The sequence below is a fragment of the Anopheles funestus genome, chromosome 2RL, assembly GCF_943734845.2.
Source record: "Anopheles funestus chromosome 2RL, idAnoFuneDA-416_04, whole genome shotgun sequence".
In the NCBI taxonomy this organism is placed as follows: Eukaryota; Metazoa; Arthropoda; class Insecta; order Diptera; family Culicidae; genus Anopheles; species Anopheles funestus.
In genome coordinates, this window is record NC_064598.1 from 57,805,033 (window position 1) to 57,824,851 (window position 19,819).

Genomic DNA, 19,819 nt, shown 5'->3' on the forward strand with positions numbered 1-19,819 from the left:
TGCTCATTGCGGCCAATTGGCCAAAAAGGGTGCTTCGGAAGGGTCCTTTTTCGATAGGCTTATCCTTCTTCACGAGCACATGCGTGCCCCACTATCTGTCTGCATGGCTCGCTGGCAGAGTTCATGGGACACTGGTGAGCTCGGGAGGTTTCGATCACTCCTAAAGTGACCTTGAAGCCTTGGTTCCATGGCATCTCAGGAGATCATGCGTTCATTCGAATGATGTCTAGACTTAGGTCTAACCACTTCGCATTGGGCGCACATCTGCAGCGCATAGAACAGGTCGACTCCAAAGTATGTGGCTGCGGCCTCGCATACCACGACATAGATCATCTTCTATGGTCTTGTGAGGAGTACGAGGCTGCTCAACCCGCCTTGTTTAACGCAGTCCGTGGTATTGGGAGGTTGCCGGACATCCCGGTTCGGGACCTGCTGGGGGACGGTGACGTGGCTTACCTGAGAGCCATCTTTGGTTTTTGCCGTGCGAACGGATTATTAGTGTGATCCCCTCTCCTTAAATCCTACTGTTGGTTTGTCTTATACGTGTTGTACCTCGCTTGTATGAATGATGAATGAATGAATGGATGAATGCAAGAAAGTGTAAATGAGTACGATGTATGAAGGGTTTGGTATACAAAAGAAGTTGCAACGACCGACGCTATCAACAAACCAGCAAAAAGGGAGAAGGAGGATACGAAAGAAACCCCCAATATCAGACCCAACCAAGAAGATGGAAAACGATCAAGAACCCAGCTACCATCAGGAACTTGTGCATGGACTACGGAACACATAGCAACAAAACAGCCCATATGATGCCGGCTCACGATAAGACCCTCGCCACGAATACGACCCTGACTTTGGATGACGAAATAACACGCAACGATACAACCGAGCACACCCGGGATAAGGTGCCCTTTCACGGCTCGGAGGAAGAAAAGCCTCCCAGCTAAAGTGAAAGGTGTTCTATTCTATTTATAAGTTAGAAATAAGCAATACGGCCAGGCCGTTCTTTATGAATAAAAAAAAAACTTACCACCCAACGTTGAGTCACAGAAGTTTCACCTATTAAACTGCTCAATAGGCCGGTGTTTTGTTCCACATTTGCTGTTCTTTTTTGTCCTGCAACCGATTGCTGTGCATTATCTGCAATTTGTGTTGCCATGGAAGACACTTTTTGAAAAACTTTGTTACGCACTTTTTGAGGAAAGCTTAACAAATAATTTTGTCCATTGCCACAAAATATTTCCAATGCAATTGGCTGCAACAAATAGCGACGTTTGTGTATTTCACGGATATCTTCGTAAAATATTTTTGAGGATTGTCTGATATTCCGAGACCTGCGAATTAAAGTAAAATTTAAAAAATTAGCATTTTTTACAAAATAAGAATTTAAAATCTTCGTAAAATATTTTTGAGGATTGGCTGATATTCCGAGACCTGCAAATTGTGAGACCTGTTGTTTTGTTCAGTGCGATGTGAAAACGAGTGTTGTGCTTGTTTCTCCGAGCCATAAATGTGTGGTGTTAGTTTTTCTCCTGCACTACGTGCTAGTTTCGGCAAGCACAACATTGGTGCTGTGCGTTGCGTGTGAAATAGTGATTATTTTTCTTGTTGATCTTGTGTCGTTAAATCAACGGTTTGTTGATTAATTTGTGAACTGATTTTAATCGTAAATAATATTAAACATTTTGTACGCATACGTAATGCAATTATAGGCAGTATACGTATACAGTGTAGGATCGTGTTTTTGTTTCCTTTGTTTTTGTTTATGCATCTTGCCATTATTTATGCTCCTTTTTTGCCAGACCCAACAGAGTGTTCTTCGGGTGTGCTGTTGGTCCTCTAAAAATGAGCTTTTTTGTTATACGGGTAATACTTGTGGTCCGTGGCTTAAGTAGAAGTGGTCCGCGGAAGAAATTTTCGGTCGTTGGACCGATCATTTTAATGCGTATTGTTTAACATTTCAAGCGTTTTTACGTGACGAAATTGTTCTACACCCCTCGATGTGTCAGATTGCGGATAATTACATTTTTTGCTAATGTTTTATTTAAAAAAATCCGTTCTTAGAGTCTCATGTGGGTCGCGATATACTTATGTCGAACAAAAAGTGGTCCGCGGTACTAAAAAGGTTGGGGAGCACTGTATTAAAGAGACCAGGTCGAATATTAGCGAGTTTTACCAAAATTCTTCTTCTAATATTTTGACATAAGCGAGTGGGGGTCTTACGTTTACAACATTGGTTTTAAGTGTATAACCACCAATAAAGACGCAGGGTGAACAATAGAGGTCAAAACGAGATGGAAATAATTCTAACTTCAACAAAACCCTGTCGGCTCATACGGACAATCAAAGGTTTCTAGCTTTTTCTCGGGATTCGCCGGCGTTTCCCATGTTCTTCTTGCGCTTCTACCGTAATTCTCTCAAATTTGACCTCTCATTGCCCGTAGGGAATGATGTTCAGTAGTGAGTGCAGTGCTGTAGCTCAATGTACACATAATTGCACCAAATAACCGAAAAAGTGCAACAGTTGCTTTCGCGAATAGCTCCGGCCACAGACATGGTAGCGATTAGTGGTGCATGGACGAAATGTAGGCACAAATGCCATCTAGCCATATCAGAAGAAAGATTGGCGATCCGTTGGATACCAACCGAGTTATGGGGCAAAGTTGGGCCAAAAATGAGGAAAATTTTACGGCTTCACAAACAGGGTATGGAACTTGATTCCTCGATTAATAAATCATTTGTCACTATGCAAAAAACCCCTTACAATTTATTTGTAATTATAAAAAAAAATCAAATTCAGGCCACATTGCCTAGCCTCCGAATCACCCTGTACGAAAAATTGCCACGCAGATGAAAGATCGCAACAACGTACGTGCGCCGATTAAGAAAACGTCAGTATAAATTCTGACCGCCCTTAGCAGCGATCAAAAAGAGTTACAAGCCCCGAAGCTGACAGCAGAACTAGAAGACACTTTGTAAAGCGGAAGCAACACGAGGCCCCCCTGCGACACCAGGGACTGCCCTAGTAGGACCATTCAAGCGAGGAAGAAGTCAAAGAACGCTCGAAACTGAAGAAGACGCACAAAAGAAGCAGAGGGGTGGTAACTTTCTAAAGTCACGGTTAGTCAACTCCTTAAGCTTAGATGATGTAGCAGAATACACAACCTCAGCTGCCGTTGTAGACGAAGAGTGGACTACAGCGCAGCTACAGTAAAGAACTGTAAATGCTGAAGTTGTTCCAGTGAACACTTAAAGAGCAACGCTGCGCCCAGAAGCAATCGTTTTAGCAGTGCAGGATGCTGCTTCTTACGCAGATATTCTACAAAAAGTCAAGGCGGATCCGAAGCTTAAAGCCCTTGGGCAGTGATGTCAAACTCATTCTGGTTTGTGGGCCGGATTGCAAACAAAAATTATCTTGCGGGCCAAGGCAAGTCAAAAGGGGAGGGAGAAGTCGGAAGGAAATAAAATTCAACAGTTGTTTGGACTTCAAGAAGATTCAAGAGCGTGTTACTTAAGTGTTAAAGAGTACATACACAACATATGCAAATATATTTTCAATTTTCCAAGCTAAACCTCACCCCAGCCAGATATTAATCGATGCTCTCGTTTTTCCTTCGCGGGCCGGATTCAAAGACCTCGCGGGCCGGATCCGGCCCGCGGGCCGTATGTTTGACATGTCTGCCCTTGGGCAATGCGTCTCCTACATCCGGCGAACTCAAGAGGGAAAAATGCTATCTGAGTTAAAAAGAGCCGGCGTTCAATGGAACGCAGACAGCGTATGTCAAGATGCCAAGGAAGCAGTCTCTACAAGTGGTGGCAGCTTCTGGAATTGAAGTTGACTGGTCAATCTGTCGCGTACGCATATTGCTAACAACAAGGAGATGTTTCCGGTGCTGGGAGTACAATCATCTGTCGCGTAATTGTAAGAGACCAGACAGATATATCTTATGTCTGCGTTGTGGAGAAGAGCATCATTTGGCACGTAGTTGCACCAAGCCAACAAGGTGCTTTGTATGCCCACCAGGGAAAAATGCGCACCAGATCGGCGGGCCCTTCTGCCAAATGCCAAAGCATACATGGAAGTATGCTGCTAGGCTACACAGGACCTTCTGCCACAAGTGGTCGGGGAGGAGAAAGGAGATGTGCTAATATCCGAGCCATACCAACCTCAAACCAACCAACAAACACACCATATGGCAGGCAGCAGCAACTGGATCACTGATAAAACAGGAATGGCAGCAATTTGGACAGTGGGAAGATTCCCGATCCAAAGAGTTGTATCTTGCACCTTTGAGGGATTCGTCATCGCCGAGGTCAACGGAGTTGTTTTCTATAATTAAGGTCCGAGGTCAAATAAAGCACGCAGGAAGCTGCTGCGGGAAAGCTGTCTACGGAAAAGAGAACAGCTGAGAGTCGCCTACGTTACGGCCAGGTCAGAACTAAAAAGAGAGATAAAGGCGAGTAAAAGGCGACATTTCCTCGAGCTCTGCGCCGTAGTCTCTCGGAAGCCCTGAGGAACCGCCTTTAAAATACTGATGGGTAAAGATAACAACCGTGAGCCAGTCGCGCGATGCCCTATCAAGCTCAAGGGTATCATCGATCAGCTCGTTCCGACTCACGACACACCAGAGCTGAGCCCCACTTACAGCGCCCCAGAGACTGAACCTGCGCCGATAACAATCGACGAAATCCTTGGACTTGCGGAGCGCTTCAAACCTAGGAAAGTACCCGGTCCGGATGGTATCCCTAGCGAGGCAGTGAAAGCAACTATGGAAGCGTATCCGACAGTTTTCCAGGCAGTTTTTCAAAGCAAGTATTGTCGGGCCAATTTCCGCCGATATGGAAGAAGCAGAAGCTGGTGATAATACCTAAGTCAGGAAAGCACCCAGGCAACTCGTCGACCCTAAGGCCTTTGGGGTTGATAGACAACTTGGCTAAGGTTCAGAAGATGCCTATACAGGAGCGCCTGACAGCACACACAGAAGGCCAGCATGGCCTCTCCGAACGACAGTTTGGTTTCCGGAAAAGCGCTCGACAGTCGACGCGATACAAGCAGTGCTGGAGAATGGTTATGCGGCGTACCGACGGAAGAGGTGTGGAGGTCGTTTCTGAGCGGTCAATACCATCGACGTGAAAAACGCTTTCAACAGCGCCAGTTGGGGAGCGATTGCAATGGCATTGATAAACATGAGGGTCCCCCGTACTTGTGCAGGGTGCTGAGGAGCTATCTCGACGGACGCGTGTTGCAGTACGAGACAGATGAGGGGGTTAAGACGACCAGCATTACAGCGAGCGTCCCACAGGGATCAATACTTGGTCCCACCCTTTGGAACTTCATGTATGATGGCGTTCTAACACTCCCTCTGCCTCCAGGAGCACAACTCACCGGCAGATGACATCGCCCTGACAGTCGCTCGCGAGTCCATCGAGGAAGTGGAAATGCTAGTCACGGACGCATCGGATGAAAGCTGTAAAGTTGGAGATCGCACACGCCAAAACCGAGTTCATACTCATCAGCAACCAAAAAGCGGTTCAGAAGGCGTCGATACTGGTAGGCTCAGAACGCGTTGAGTCTGCCAGAAACCTCAAGTACCTTGGGGTTAGAATCGACGACCGACTGGGATTCAAGGACCACCTGGAGGAAGCCTGCCAGAATGCTATGAAAATGGCAAACGCTTTGGCATCATTCACGCCAAATATATGAGGGCCGAGCAGCAACACAAGGCGCCTCCATGCCAACGTGGCCACGTCAGCATTGCGATATGGAGCACCAGTTTGTGCGCACATCTTAACAGTGAAGCAGCACCAAAACTCTGTGAACAAGGTGCATAGACGGCTGGCTATGCGTGTTGCTAGTGCGTACCGCACCATCTCGTATGAAGCGGTATGCGTGATTGCGGGCATGATGCCCATATGTATCACCCTAGAGGAGGACGCAGAGAGGACCGGTAAGCACATGCGGGGGAACCCTTTACCGCAGCCGAGAGGAAAGCCCATCGGAGCTGCCTCAATACAGAAATGGCAGACAACTTGGAGCAACGCATCAAACGGGAGATGGACCTTCTCACTGATCCCCGATCTGTCAACGTGTCTGGGAAGGAGGCATGGCGACGTGGACTTCTTTGTCACGACTTTTCTTTGTGTGTTCTTTGAGGTATGCCGAATAAACCTGGTGCAGTTGATGCTGCAGAGCGGGGAAACCATCGCAAAAACGATCCCCCAGATCCTGGAGAGGCTTCAACGGAAAAGGAGAGAGGACCAGCTAAATGGTTGTGTTTGAGTGTTTGTATGTGAGTGTTTTGTGTACAGTGTCGTGACGTATGTGTGGTGCTAGTGTGTGTAAATGCTGGCAGTGCGAAATAAAGCGGACTAAGTGACACAGCACTGCCCCTCCCATGAAGTAATACCGCGAGGTGATTCCGTGGTGGGGCGCAAAGAGGCCAAGCAGAGTTTTTTACTCGGTACAAATACCACGTCCCCCATAGTGGGTGTCTTTTTAAGATTTTAAACTCCTTGTATAAAAAAAAGAAAAAAGACCCCGTCACAAAATCTGTTATCGAACAAAAGAATTCTTTAAAACATCGCTTCTAACGCACTGGAAACAGATCGTTCTACTCCGCATTCAGATTGATGTGCAGGTTGATTCAAGATAGACAAAATGAGTTCCATAACAAGAAATTTTCAAAAGACGTAAAAAATATAAAGAAAAATGCTCGTCCCCTATGGAGAATAACCAAAGTTCTAAAATCTAGTCCTAAACCCATTCCACCTCTCAAACAAACCTCAACCACATGTTTCACTTCAGAAGAAAAGGGTAAAATTTTAGCAGAAACATTTGAGAAGGCACACAAAATAAGTGAATATATCATTAGTCCTTATGAAACGATTGTTCAAAACTACGTACATAAAATAACCAATGCGTTATTCACACTACCTGAAGCAGCTAGGGTCAGCCGTGGTGAAGTACAGCGGTTGATCACATATAGTGTAGCCTTTACGGCCACTGGAGCAGACAATATATTCAACATGCTGGCGAATTGCCAAGGTTGTACCGATCAGGAAATCGAATGAAGATCCATGCCTAGCATCCAGCTATACACCAATCTCCGTCCTTGGCGTTCTTAGCAAAGTGTTTGTATGACAATTTTGCAATTTTGCATGCTAGGATGGAAAATCATTGTGATGTGAATAACACCATAACTGAAATTCAGTTCGGGTTTAGAAAGGGCCATTCGACAGCACATCAACTTCAGAGGATGTTAAACATTGTAAATGATGGTAAATCCATTGGGAAGTCCACAGCAATCACTTTGTTAGACGTAGAAAAAGCGTTTGATAATATTTAACATCAGGGTCTGTATAAACTTAAAAAACAGCGGTTTCCTATGTATATTATAAAAATGATACAAAGTTATCTAAGTTGCTGAACATCGGCGGTATACCTGGGCTCGACATACTCTGAACCGTATGAAAACAAGGCAGGTGTACCACAGGACAGCGTCTTCAGACCGCTCTTGTTTAACTGTTATACAACTGACGTCCCTGCATTAGATAAAAATACGCATTTATCTCTTTATGCTGATGATACCGCCTTCCGTTATCAGCAAAACTATCTGGCATGTTTACATGGTGGGCTGCAACGAGCGCTAGAAACATTTGTAAACTACCTTCATGATTGGGAAATATTGGTAAATAGTGCAAAAACGCAAGCGATTCAATTACCTTGTAGAGAAAACTTATGGCTCTCCACCCTCAGGCGCAGAGTCAAATCTATTAATCTGGAAGGCTATGTGATCACATGGGACCCACAGGTTCGTTATCTTGGCGATGTGTTGAATCAAAAATTGTCGTTTAAACAACTTGTCAATTATATACAAACAAAAGTACTAGGGACATTGATGAGCCTTCTTCTTCTTCTTCTTCTTGGCTTAACGACCTTACAGGTCACGCCGGCCATTTCTGGCTTACTAGACTTATTTTACCACGTAGCCGGGTAGTCAGTCCTTGCTACGCGGGGACGGTCCGGATGGGATGAGCCTATATCCTCTAATAAAAAGAAATGGAGGACTAACAACGGAGAACAAATTAATTCTCTACAAACGGGTCACACGAGGATATTATAACGGGGATATTATATGGGTCAAATGCTTGTAATACAAAGAGTGCAAAAAAGATTCCTTAAAATGATCTTAAACTTGCCTGTTAGCAGTAGCGGATCTAACGGTGGGCGGAGTAGGCGGCCGCCTAGGGCCCCGTCGTTTGGAGGGGCCCGAAAGACGACAGAACATTTCATACGTAACGGAACCCGAGCAGAAGCACTCCCCCCCCCTCCCCCGCTCATCTACTACTCAACACCAGAGGCCCCTTTAAAACCACGAACGAACGTTTTCTAAAGAATCATATGGATAACAGGATCGGCGGTGACGAGGTTGTGAATTTGTTGACCTGCCAGGGGCCCCTTCCCATCTGACAATTTCCGAAGATTTTATATTGACCTCTCGCTTTTTCATCATTCCATCTCGCTATTTTTGAGTGGTTTTTGCCGTTCGTGCCCTGTGGTGAGCGGTTTTGTCAATGTGTTGGTGTTGATCGTGCTGACCGAGCGACCCGAGTGTGATTTTCAAACAATTTACAAAGAAAAAAGGAAGAAGCAAACGCGGAACACGCACATGCACACAGTCCGCGTTGCCGGACTTCGTGATCCGAGAGAGTGCAATATGGACGCGTTGATTTGAGGAGGTTTAAAATAGTGAATTATCAACGAACTGTGTCCTCAAAGGTATGTAAAAGTGTTGAAAAATATACAGCACATTTGTCATGATGCTAATCATGTTCTTGTGTTTCGATTTCAAGTGTTTCAGAAGACCATTCAAGGGTGGAATCAAACAGCATCGACAGCCGCAACATCATGCAACAGTGAACAGTGCAGGAAGGATGTTCATCTACAGCCAAGATTTCATCGTATACGTGTTTTGAAGTTTTTTTGTTCTTTTAAAGTGATAAATGTGATTAATTTACTAATTTTTAGTAGTTAAAAATGATAAAAAAGGTGAATTAACAACACTTGTTAATATTGTGAAAAAATATTGTGAAATAAAAAGAAATATTTTAAGTGTAAATTTTTGTGTACGTGACTGTTGAAAGAAACGATGAGAGAAAGAAATGGCGCACGATCGGTTCGCTCAGGATAATCGGCGCACGCGATTGGCTCGCTTGGAATTCATCGGCCCACGATCGGGTTGCTTCGGATTCAACGACGCGCGGTCGGGTCGCTTCGGAAATATCGATCGAATAACTTCGCTAGTCGTTCAGCTGGTCGAACGATTAGTCGATCAATTTATGAGCTCCGTGAGTGTCTTTCTGCCAGATGGGCTGCCAGGGGCCCCTTCCCATCTGACAATTTCCGAAGATTTTATATTGACCTCTCGCTTTTTCATCATTCCATCTCGCTATTTTTGAGTGGTTTTTGCCGTTCGTGCCCTGTGGTGAGCGGTTTTGTCAATGTGTTGGTGTTGATCGTGCTGACCGAGCGACCCGAGTGTGATTTTCAAACAATTTACAAAGAAAAAAGGAAGAAGCAAACGCGGAACACGCACATGCACACAGTCCGCGTTGCCGGACTTCGTGATCCGAGAGAGTGCAATATGGACGCGTTGATTTGAGGAGGTTTAAAATAGTGAATTATCAACGAACTGTGTCCTCAAAGGTATGTAAAAGTGTTGAAAAATATACAGCACATTTGTTCGATGCTAATCATGTTCTTGTGTTTCGATTTCAAGTGTTTCAGAAGACCATTCAAGGGTGGAATCAAACAGCATCGACAGCCGCAACATCATGCAACAGTGAACAGTGCAGGAAGGATGTTCATCTACAGCCAAGATTTCATCGTATACGTGTTTTGAAGTTTTTTTGTTCTTTTAAAGTGATAAATGTGATTAATTTACTAATTTTTAGTAGTTAAAAATGATAAAAAAGGTGAATTAACAACACTTGTTAATATTGTGAAAAAATATTGTGAAATAAAAGGAAATATTTTAAGTGTAAATTTTTGTGTGCGTGACTGTTGAAAGAAACGATGAGAGAAAGAAATGGCGCACGATCGGTTCGCTCAGGATAATCGGCGCACGCGATTGGCTCGCTTGGAATTCATCGGCCCACGATCGGGTTGCTTCGGATTCAACGACGCGCGGTCGGGTCGCTTCGGAAATATCGATCGAATAACTTCGCTAGTCGTTCAGCTGGTCGAACGATTAGTCGATCAATTTATGAGCTCCGTGAGTGTCTTTCTGCCAGATGGGTTTAAACCCAGAACGAACGATTTCCAAGGAATCATATGCACAGCCGAGGCCCCAGCGCTGTGAATGGGTTGTTCTTCCTTGAAAACCATATGCACAGGTTTGCGAGTGTGTTTTGGCTAACGGTCACTGAGCACCCCCCCGGCCTTCATCGTTTGTAGGGGCCCCGAGCACGTTCAGTAGGGGCCTCCAAAAATGACTCCCCCCCTTTTGAAACTTTGAAAACACTTTTGCACTTTTGAAAACAGTTTAATTCTCGGTTTTTTTTTTTTTCAAAATTCCTCACGAAAGTTCGACTATACTTTTTTGGGCCCCAATTTCCAATTTCCGCCTAGGGCCTCCGACAAGCTTGATCCGCCACTGCCTGTTAGATATAGTACTCACAACCTCCATAAATTAGCACAAATACCGCTAATAAATGAGAGGATTGGAATGAGAGGAGAGATTTGGAACGCCTTAAAAATACCAGCTCACAATCCAACTCCGAACTCATAAGAGTTTTTTTTTTTTAATGTTATAATTATTATCGTTAGTAATAGGTTAATTTAGTCAGTTTATTGATAGAGTAGTTAAGTATTTGTTAGATAGTTAGCACTAGTTTTTAATTTCGTTACATGACATAGGTCTATAATGAGAGATGATCTCCTTCACTTTCCACTTGATAATGTAAACAAGGGCCAACATGAAATAAATCCAACTATTTTTGTTCTTTAAAAAAGAGATGATGCGCGTTGTACAGTTAAGGCGTTTAGCATTTAATTGCTTTGATACATTTAGAAATACGGTTTGCGATTTTAATTTTTTATTTAATTAAATGTATTATTAATTTAAGGTTTTAAGGTTATTTTAAGGTTTTAAAATTAATGTTCAAATGAAACAACATTCTGAGCAATCTATTTAAATCCGTTGAAGTAGTGAGGAGAAAGTTTTAGCATGTTTTAGAAACTGAGGGATCTCGGTTCAAGGTTTACAGCATTTTAATTGTGAGCAGCGGCAAATGACATACATTAAACAAAGAAAACATTACTAGCTCCCGATTTTTGTGTAAAAAAAAACTATGCTTGCTTCTTATTATAACACTGTAAATGGTTTGCAACCGACACCTTGGCGTAAAATAAAAATTGTGGTATACGAACATTGGGGGCTAGTAAACAATTCATTAAGAAGGGTAATAGTTCATCACGAACGATCGTTCGTCAGAAACACTCCCAAACTTAGTTATATTTAAACGAATACATGGACAAAGTCCAACAACGGAAGACTCTGAATACTAAATTGTCGTAAACTCGTAAACGTAAACGTAAACTAAAACTAATTAAATTGTAATAAAAAATTGTACACTGACCAGTTTCCAGAAGAAGTGCTGGGTAAAATTGGATCGAAGCTCTCCGGAGGTAAAGAATCGATATCATGTATTTCTCGATTACAAAGCAAAGTGAATCCATCAACTATATAGCAGCAATCTTTCCCAAACAGCAACAAGCCTTCAAAAGTATCCAAACCTTCTATACGAGCCGTCCGAAATATGTTAGACACCTGTAGGAAAACAATAAAATGAATATTTAAATGAAACAATTTCGTAACCTTTTATAAAAGATAACATCCAGTAAGTCATAAAACATCACCTTTTCTTTGTCCTCCAAAAGCCGCAATAATATTTGATTATCTGGGAGCGAAAATGAAAAATCCTCCTCGAATTCTAAACAATGTCCTTTTTCGTCGCTTTTGAGCCTGCACAGGAAAATAAAGTTATACAGAAAAATTACTCATTTCATTATCAAATTTAGGTATAGTTTCATACACATTTGAGACCATTAAAGTTTACCATCTTTTGTTTCAGGGTTTCATGATAACTCATAAAGAACTCATTTATATTGATAATACCACCAAGAAATATAATATTTCTGTTCATAATCTTCAGAGTATGATTTCACGATGTTCATAATCTTCAGAGTATGATTTCATCTTTTGACCAACGCTTCTCTTGATGCGTGCCCCTAAAGTTACCACATGGTGGACCACCGTGGAGTGACCGAACGTCACGGGTTTTGAAAAAAGCGAAACGTGTTTTGCTTGATAAAAATTGATAATTGATAAAAAAAATTGATAATGATGATCAAATTGATGTCGTCTATAGGGATATCAAAGCTGCATTCGATAGCGTCTCGCGATACTCAAAGCACATCGATGGATGGGCAGAATGGGCAAGGCCCATTCTATGTCGGTTCTAGGTCATTTTACGCTGATGATGCGAAACTGTTTCGTGCGATTCGCTGTTCTACTCTTCGTGAAGTTCTCCAGGATTCGCTCAAGCTGTTCCACTCTTGGAAATTCTCTGACAGTCTGGCCCGTGCAGCGTGATTACGTTCATCCGACTGCAAACCTCGTAGACTCTCGCTTACGAAATCCATGAGCTTACACTCGATCGTACATAGTGCATCAAGGATCTTGGTATGTTGCTTGAATCGATAGTAGTGTGAGTGTCGGTGCAAAGTTGACGGAATGTTTTTGTGTTCCACTCCATCCTTTTGTGCAGTTTATTCAATCCAAACCCTGCGGGCAAATAGTTATGGAAATGTTGTGCTAGTTGTAAAAGCACTGCGACAGACAAAACCTATAGAACCATCAACATTGCATGTGTCAAATTCATAGCAACTGTGATGCCAGTAAAAACATTCAACGGGCCTTCAACATTGTTGTTGAAAATATCAACGCCATCTCCCTTAATGCTATAACCATGTTATAACCTACCATAGTATTATTTGTAAGTTGAGTGTGCATTAAATAAACTTAAACTTTCCTATTCTCCAGGTCCTGATGGCATTCCTGCGACTGTACTGAAAAATTGTCGTAATTCTCTTGCGCCAGTCTTACTAAGACTTTTTAATTTGTCTCTATCGACTGGGACTTTTCCTACTCCCTGGAAATCATGTTGGCTTTTTCCAATTCATAAAAGAGGCCGTCGATCGTCTATACCAAATTAACGTGGAATAACAAAAACGTGTGCCACGGCAAAAACTCTCGGATTATCTGTTTATCCCAGAATACTTTTTAGTGCTAATTCTTTCATCAGCGTTAAACTACATGGACTTATGCCGGGCCGATCTACTTCCAACAGTCTCATGTGATTTGTTGCCAAGATCTTCCGCAATTTTGAAGCGGGGTTACAAGTGGACACCATATACACTGATTTCCGTGCAGCATTTGATAGTCTTTCTCGTGAGCTTTTATTAGCTAAACTATCCAAACTGGGCTTCGGTAAGGCCATAACTGTCTGGTTATCTTCTTACCTAAAGGATCGACAATGCAGTGTAAAAATTGGTCCTTATGTATCTAGATGTTTTAACTGTTCTGCTGGTGTTCCTAAAGTTAGTGTACTTAACCCCTTGTAATGTTTGCCTCCGGATCTCCTTTATGCTGATGACATCAAAATCTTCTATACTACCTCCTCTTTAGATGATTGCTATCTTAATCTCCAGCAGTATCTTAATTCATTCTCTTACTGGTGCTCGTCGAATTTTCTTTCATTATGTCCCAATAAATGTTCTATTATTTCTTTCACTTATTCTCGTAACCCTATTCCTTATAATTACTCTCTCTCAAATGTTTCACTAGTTCGTGATTTATCGATTCGTGACCTTGGGGTAATACTTGATGATAGGTTAAACTTCAAGCTACATGTTGATGAAGTCCTTTCGAAAGCCTACAGAACCCTTGGATTTATCCTTCGTGTCACATCGGATTTCAATGACCCAATATGCTTACGATCTCTGTATTGTTGTTTAGTTCAAACTGTATTGGAGTACGCCTGTGTTGTCTGGTGGCCTTATGGCAATGATATGTGCACCAGAATCGAAAAATTACAGAAGTACTTCACCAGAGTGATGTATAGACGATTGTATGGTTCTTCTTCTCTTCCGCCATATGAAACACGATGTCTTCTGTTTGGGCTGGACTCTTTAACTATGAGACGTCACTTGGCCCAAGCTTGCTTCATTGGTGGTTTATTAAGAGGTTCTACTAATGCTCCGGAATTGCTTGCTTCTGTATGTCTATATGTTCCGTCCCGTTCCCTCCGTCCTCGTGATCCTTTGGCATGAGAAACTCGACATACGCTTTATTGCCATAACGATCCGCGCCTTTCATGCTTCAGGTGGTTCAACCGATTCTACGGCGATTTCGATTTTAACTCCTCTCTAACTTCCTTTCTTGCTCGTGTTTTAAACACCATTCATGTGCCTTAATGTTATCCTTGTCTCTTGTTTTTCTTTTTCCTTCACTCCCGCTTTGAGCTTACGATAGTTTTTTTAACTTTCGTTGTTATTCTTTGTATTAGTTTTACGTTTAAATAGGATAGGGTCATTGTTAAGCCTAATGGCAGATATATGTAATAATAAAATAAATAAATAAAATAAATAAATAACCAGCTGAAAGAGTCAATGGGTCATTCACGCAACTTGAACACTTTGCCACACTACATTTGCTTGAAACATTACTTGAAAATGGGTACTAAAGAAAACCGGAGCTTTAGCAGTGCTGCCAGAAAAAAACTTACAAGCGTTGTACTACAGTTGTCTTAAACAAGTCAATACAATTTTCTGTGCACTTCAATAACTTCCTGCAAGACTATATGCCGCTGAAAAAAAATATCTACACGTCAATTGCCTCAAAAACCCTGTATCTGGTGTTATTGGGTATTGCTCTGGTTTCTGTTCAAATGGAACTAGACTGTTTCATTCACTAAATTTCAAAACTGATCTGAACAAATTGCGCTTTACAGACCCACCTCAAATAGCGGCTGCTGTTATTTGGGCTTGGTAGAATAACGTATATGCTTGATTTGCCAATCTAGAAAGCAAAAATAAGTCAGCTTCCTGAGCCAGAGCTACGATGGCTCTAAATGGCTCAAAGTATGCCAGATATGCCTTTGTCCAATCAATTCGACAATGTAACATGCATTCAGGAACTGTATAAGAGCAAATAAGTTTGCATTAAGCAACTTTTCGTTAAGTTGCTGTAAATTTAATCAATCTACATAGAAAACTAGCTTACCCGGCAAACCTAGCTTTGCCCTTCAACATGCCTTTTGTAATTAAAACAAACATTTTGAGTGTTCAATCTTGATTCGTGTGGTATTATTAGAGTGTCGAAAGAGAATATCGTTGAATATTCGAAAATTCTTAAATTATTGCCATTCTTAATCCAAATAATATTCCCAATCAAAGCAATTTTTCTTCTTTTTTCTGGCTCTCCTTCTTTTCTGCTACTTCAAGATGTATTTCTGACTTTCCTTGTCGATTGGGATTTATTCGTTAGAACATTTTTGTTTTAGTAGTGTTCAACATTATTCGTGTTGAAAAAATGGCTATGCCATTTTGCACGTGCATGTGCACTTTGCCAAATCTTTCAATGTAATTATGAAAGGTAATCATCAACGCACATAATATTATTATTTCAGTGGCGAGGCGGATAGTTGGGACGTAATAGTTGGATCATTCTTTACAAAATAACTCTTTCTGAAATAACTTGGGGTGGCCCGGTGGTGCATGTGATAAACGGCGCCGGTCTACACGGCAGGACCTGGTTCAAATCCCGTCCGGACCGTCCCCCCCCCCCTAGCAAGGACTGACTATCCGGCTACGTGGTAAAATAAGTCTAGTAAGCCAGAAATGGCCGGCGTGACCTGTAAGGTCGTTAAAGCCAAGAAGAAGAAGAAGAAATAGCTTACCGTTTCGTTTTTGCGAAATCCGAGTTTTTGGCAGCATTGTTTCTTGGTGATCCATCACCTGCGTACATGTCCTGTTCGAACTGCTCCGGAAACATATTTTGATATAATCGGACGTATTTATTGTACTTTGCACTGTCATAACTGATGGCTATACGGCTTTTGGGTTGTCGTTGATGAAGATGCTCTTCGGTATCCAATACATCTACGAGATCAATGGGCGGTGGATAATGGACAAAAAACAGCAAATTCTTCAACATCTTTTTACGCATCCGATATGGTCCTTCTGTACTATCAAGGGTCCATTTTGTGAAATCAGCACAACATTCCGGACCCCATATACCTCGTTCACGTATTAACTCTGCTTCCACTTGCAGCCAATCTTGATGAACATAGCGTTTGTTGTGCATATAGCTATTTTCTTGCTGTGTCAAATAATAATTCCAAAAGTCCTTCACAAGTAAAATTTTGGCATTAAGAAACTGTCTGTTGCCTTCTGCACTAAACTCTTCGCTAAGAATTTCTTGTCGTTTTCCGAGTTCCTTTTTTAATTTCGTTCGACTTGTAAGCCGTGTCAATCCACCAGCTACTTTTTGAATTTTAGATTGTATGCTATTATGCACGTCCCAAGGATTTCGTGAGGTAAAATGCCTTTCTCTTTCGACATATGCTAGCCAATGTTTGAATGCAGAATCAAAAATCTGCTCATGAGTGCATTCCATGTTCGGCGCACGAGAATTGTGAAATGGTTGAGTAAGTGTTACTTTGAATATTTCTTCTATTACTGGTTTCTTACATACGTAAAGTTCTTCCCAAACTCTAAAGGCTATATTCTCTAGTTCTGATGATGGTCCGAACGCAAGTTCATCATGTTTAAATTGACGGGAATTGTGTTCTAAATTTCCATCTTTGAGCGGTGATTCCACATGCCACGTTGTTGTTCTTTCTTGTTCAAAATGTGATGTACTGGTTAACATAATACTTTCTCCTTTATGTAACTGGAGAATACAATATGTCAAGCATCCAATAAAATCTGGATCATGATTTCCAGCTCCAAAAACTAACAAACGGTTACTCATTATTTTTTGCAATATGTCCACTAAACTTATATTCACTGGAGCAGGTGGATAAGCCAAAAGATTAAGTATACATCGATTCATCGAACGGTACAAAGAATCCAAAGAACTTGCGCTAGCAATATTTGTTCCACTACCACCCATATTACCTGAAATATGGGATGATAGAGATGAAGATCCGACATGTCGTTTGGCATGTTTTAATAAGCAAACGCAGTATTCAAAAACTTCGCGGCCATCAATAAATAGCATCTGTTGCCACAATTTATCGACAAATCGGGCAGTTACGTAAAAAACATTAGCCACTACATGCTCCTGTCCACTATATTTCATCAGGTTACTGCTAGTTGGAATGCTATTCTGCCTTTCAACAATAATATTTATCATTGAATCATTTTTCATAAGTAACGAAACAATGTTTGTCAAAAAAAATTTACGTTGATGTTCGTAAATAGTACTGCCTACTATAATAAAATCTAGTACCATGTCTATGACGGGTGGAGACTTTGAAGAATAAACTAATACGAGCGAATCTATAATTAAAGTCTGTAAAACATCCATAACTTGTATGGATATTGCCTCATTAATCTGCATTGGTGGTAATTGTGACGCTTCTTCCAATGTGTCATTTACTGACTGCGTATTTGTTGTTGTTGTTGTTATGTTATACATTTTCCGTGAAGTAGATGTAAGCGATACATTTGGAATGTTTATTGTATTTGCTGCAGTAATTATTCCTGTTGCAGAAGATTTAGCGGATGGAATATTGTTATCAATACCATGCGCATTGGGTGGTGTAAACAGTATCGCGATAAGTGAAGCAATAACTTCTCCACTTAAAGTAACTGAAGCAAAATCTGGAAGATGCTTGTAAAACAACATAAACATGGTTAAAATTTCACACGGATGCGATTGTAACCAATGTGGTGGAATTTGTTTTTCTACTGGTAAATTCCCTCCAGCTCTTGTACCATGCACAATTGATCTTGTCATGCTGAGCAGAATGCAAAGTGCTTCAGAACAAAAATTTAATTTTTCTGGTAACAGGTTGTTACCTGTATGAACATTTTTTGACCAAAGAAAGGACCAAATTGACTCAAGATTGTTATCTTTGGAAGGAATTATTGATGATTTTACGGGATAACCAATCATCAATGCGATAAGCAATGAAAATACTTCCGGTATGTTTGTACGATGTATTAATAAACATTCTAGGTAAGGAAATCCCATCAACAGAGGTGAAGTTTGGCTTAAAGTAGTGCTTTCTTCTAAAATTGCATTATTTCCAGATCCACCTGACACTTGGGAACTAAATTTTGAAGAAAGTAAGATGGCATTTCGGGAATGCATAATTATTTCTGTGTTTTTCAGGTATCCTTCATCACTATTTGTACATTTTCCTTCTCTAAAGCGAGTTAGAATGGGCTCTCGCGTTAGCATTGTTACTAATAGCCGAAATCCCCAAACTAAAGTTGAGTAATGCAAATGTGGTTGCATAAACAACAACACCCAATCCAGTCCCAGTACGCGAAATATTTCATCGCAAAATCGCCAATTGATTATATTATCTGCGCCATAGAATAAATGGTGCAAGATATTCAGTCCACGATTCCGAAGATGTACATGCCGTTCCGTAAGTTTTTCTGTGCTGTGTTCAAAAGAATTTTCCATCTGGAACGAGAAAGATAAATAGTTAATCATCATAATAAAAAAATAAATAGAATAAGAATGAGTAACAGAATCCACGAATAGCAATATTTAGTAAATTATTTGTAATGTATGATCTCTCGTAACAATTTTTTGTTTCAAACTTCTCTCGCTAAGTAACGTAACTTAACGCAAATGAATGTGATAAAATATTCGTTATGACAAAACACTTTTGACAATTCCTTACCGTAGGAATACATTTGACCATGTATTGCCCAAACAGTAGTATGTCGTTAGATCTAGGTTGATGAGATAGCAATATTTGCAACAAAGCAAATAATGCATTTTCCGCTCCTTCATTAGTGATCTCTCCTATTATAAGGAGAAGCTTTGACGTACTCTGAAAAAAAAAACATAAAATTAGTTATTACATCAAATATATCATCGATTTTAGCCGAAACTGTTATATAGCTTTCAAAATTAATATTTTAATTGCCCTGTGTACATATCTAACTAATTATGCCACTGGACACCGCCACGTGTACACGGACATACACTGGCCTAAAAGCAGCGTGCGGCTACCAAATACCAGCTGATCCAGCACATGGCCACGCGCATCCGGTCTGCGTTAGAAATTTCATTAACAGCAGAACTAACGAGCCCAAGCCAGGGAAACGACACTTCAGTTCCGTAGTTATAAAACATAACCTCTCGTGAACACAGTTGGCGCATCGTATGGTAGTGGTTTGGAATGAATGGCCTCTCTCTCTCTTCTTGGCTTTAGCGACCTTACAGGTCACGCCGGCCATTTCTGGCTTACTAGACTTATTTTTACCACGTAGCCGGATAGTCAGTCCTTGCTACGGGGGGACGGTCTGGATGGGATTTGAACCCGGTCCGGTCGTGTGGACTGGCGCCGTTTATCACATGCACCACCAGGCCGCCCCTAAAATGAATGGTAATCAAGTAATAATCTAAATGAATGGTATCAAGTGTAAATAATGATTAATAATTGATTTACCAAATCAATTTCAATTCAAATTCAAATTCAAGATGAAAAGAATCTGAGCTGA

The 19,819-nt window shown here is 41.3% G+C and overlaps 1 long non-coding RNA gene across 1 annotated transcript; it reads left to right on the top strand.

The window, feature by feature from the left end:
• Window positions 1-8,456: 8,456 nt before the first annotated feature.
• On the top strand, window positions 8,457-9,122 carry LOC125762972 (uncharacterized). Its single transcript, XR_007418285.1, has 2 exons — window positions 8,457-8,782; window positions 8,857-9,122. It is a non-coding gene; the product is annotated as an uncharacterized LOC125762972 (long non-coding RNA).
• The last annotated feature ends 10,697 nt before the right edge of the window (window positions 9,123-19,819 follow it).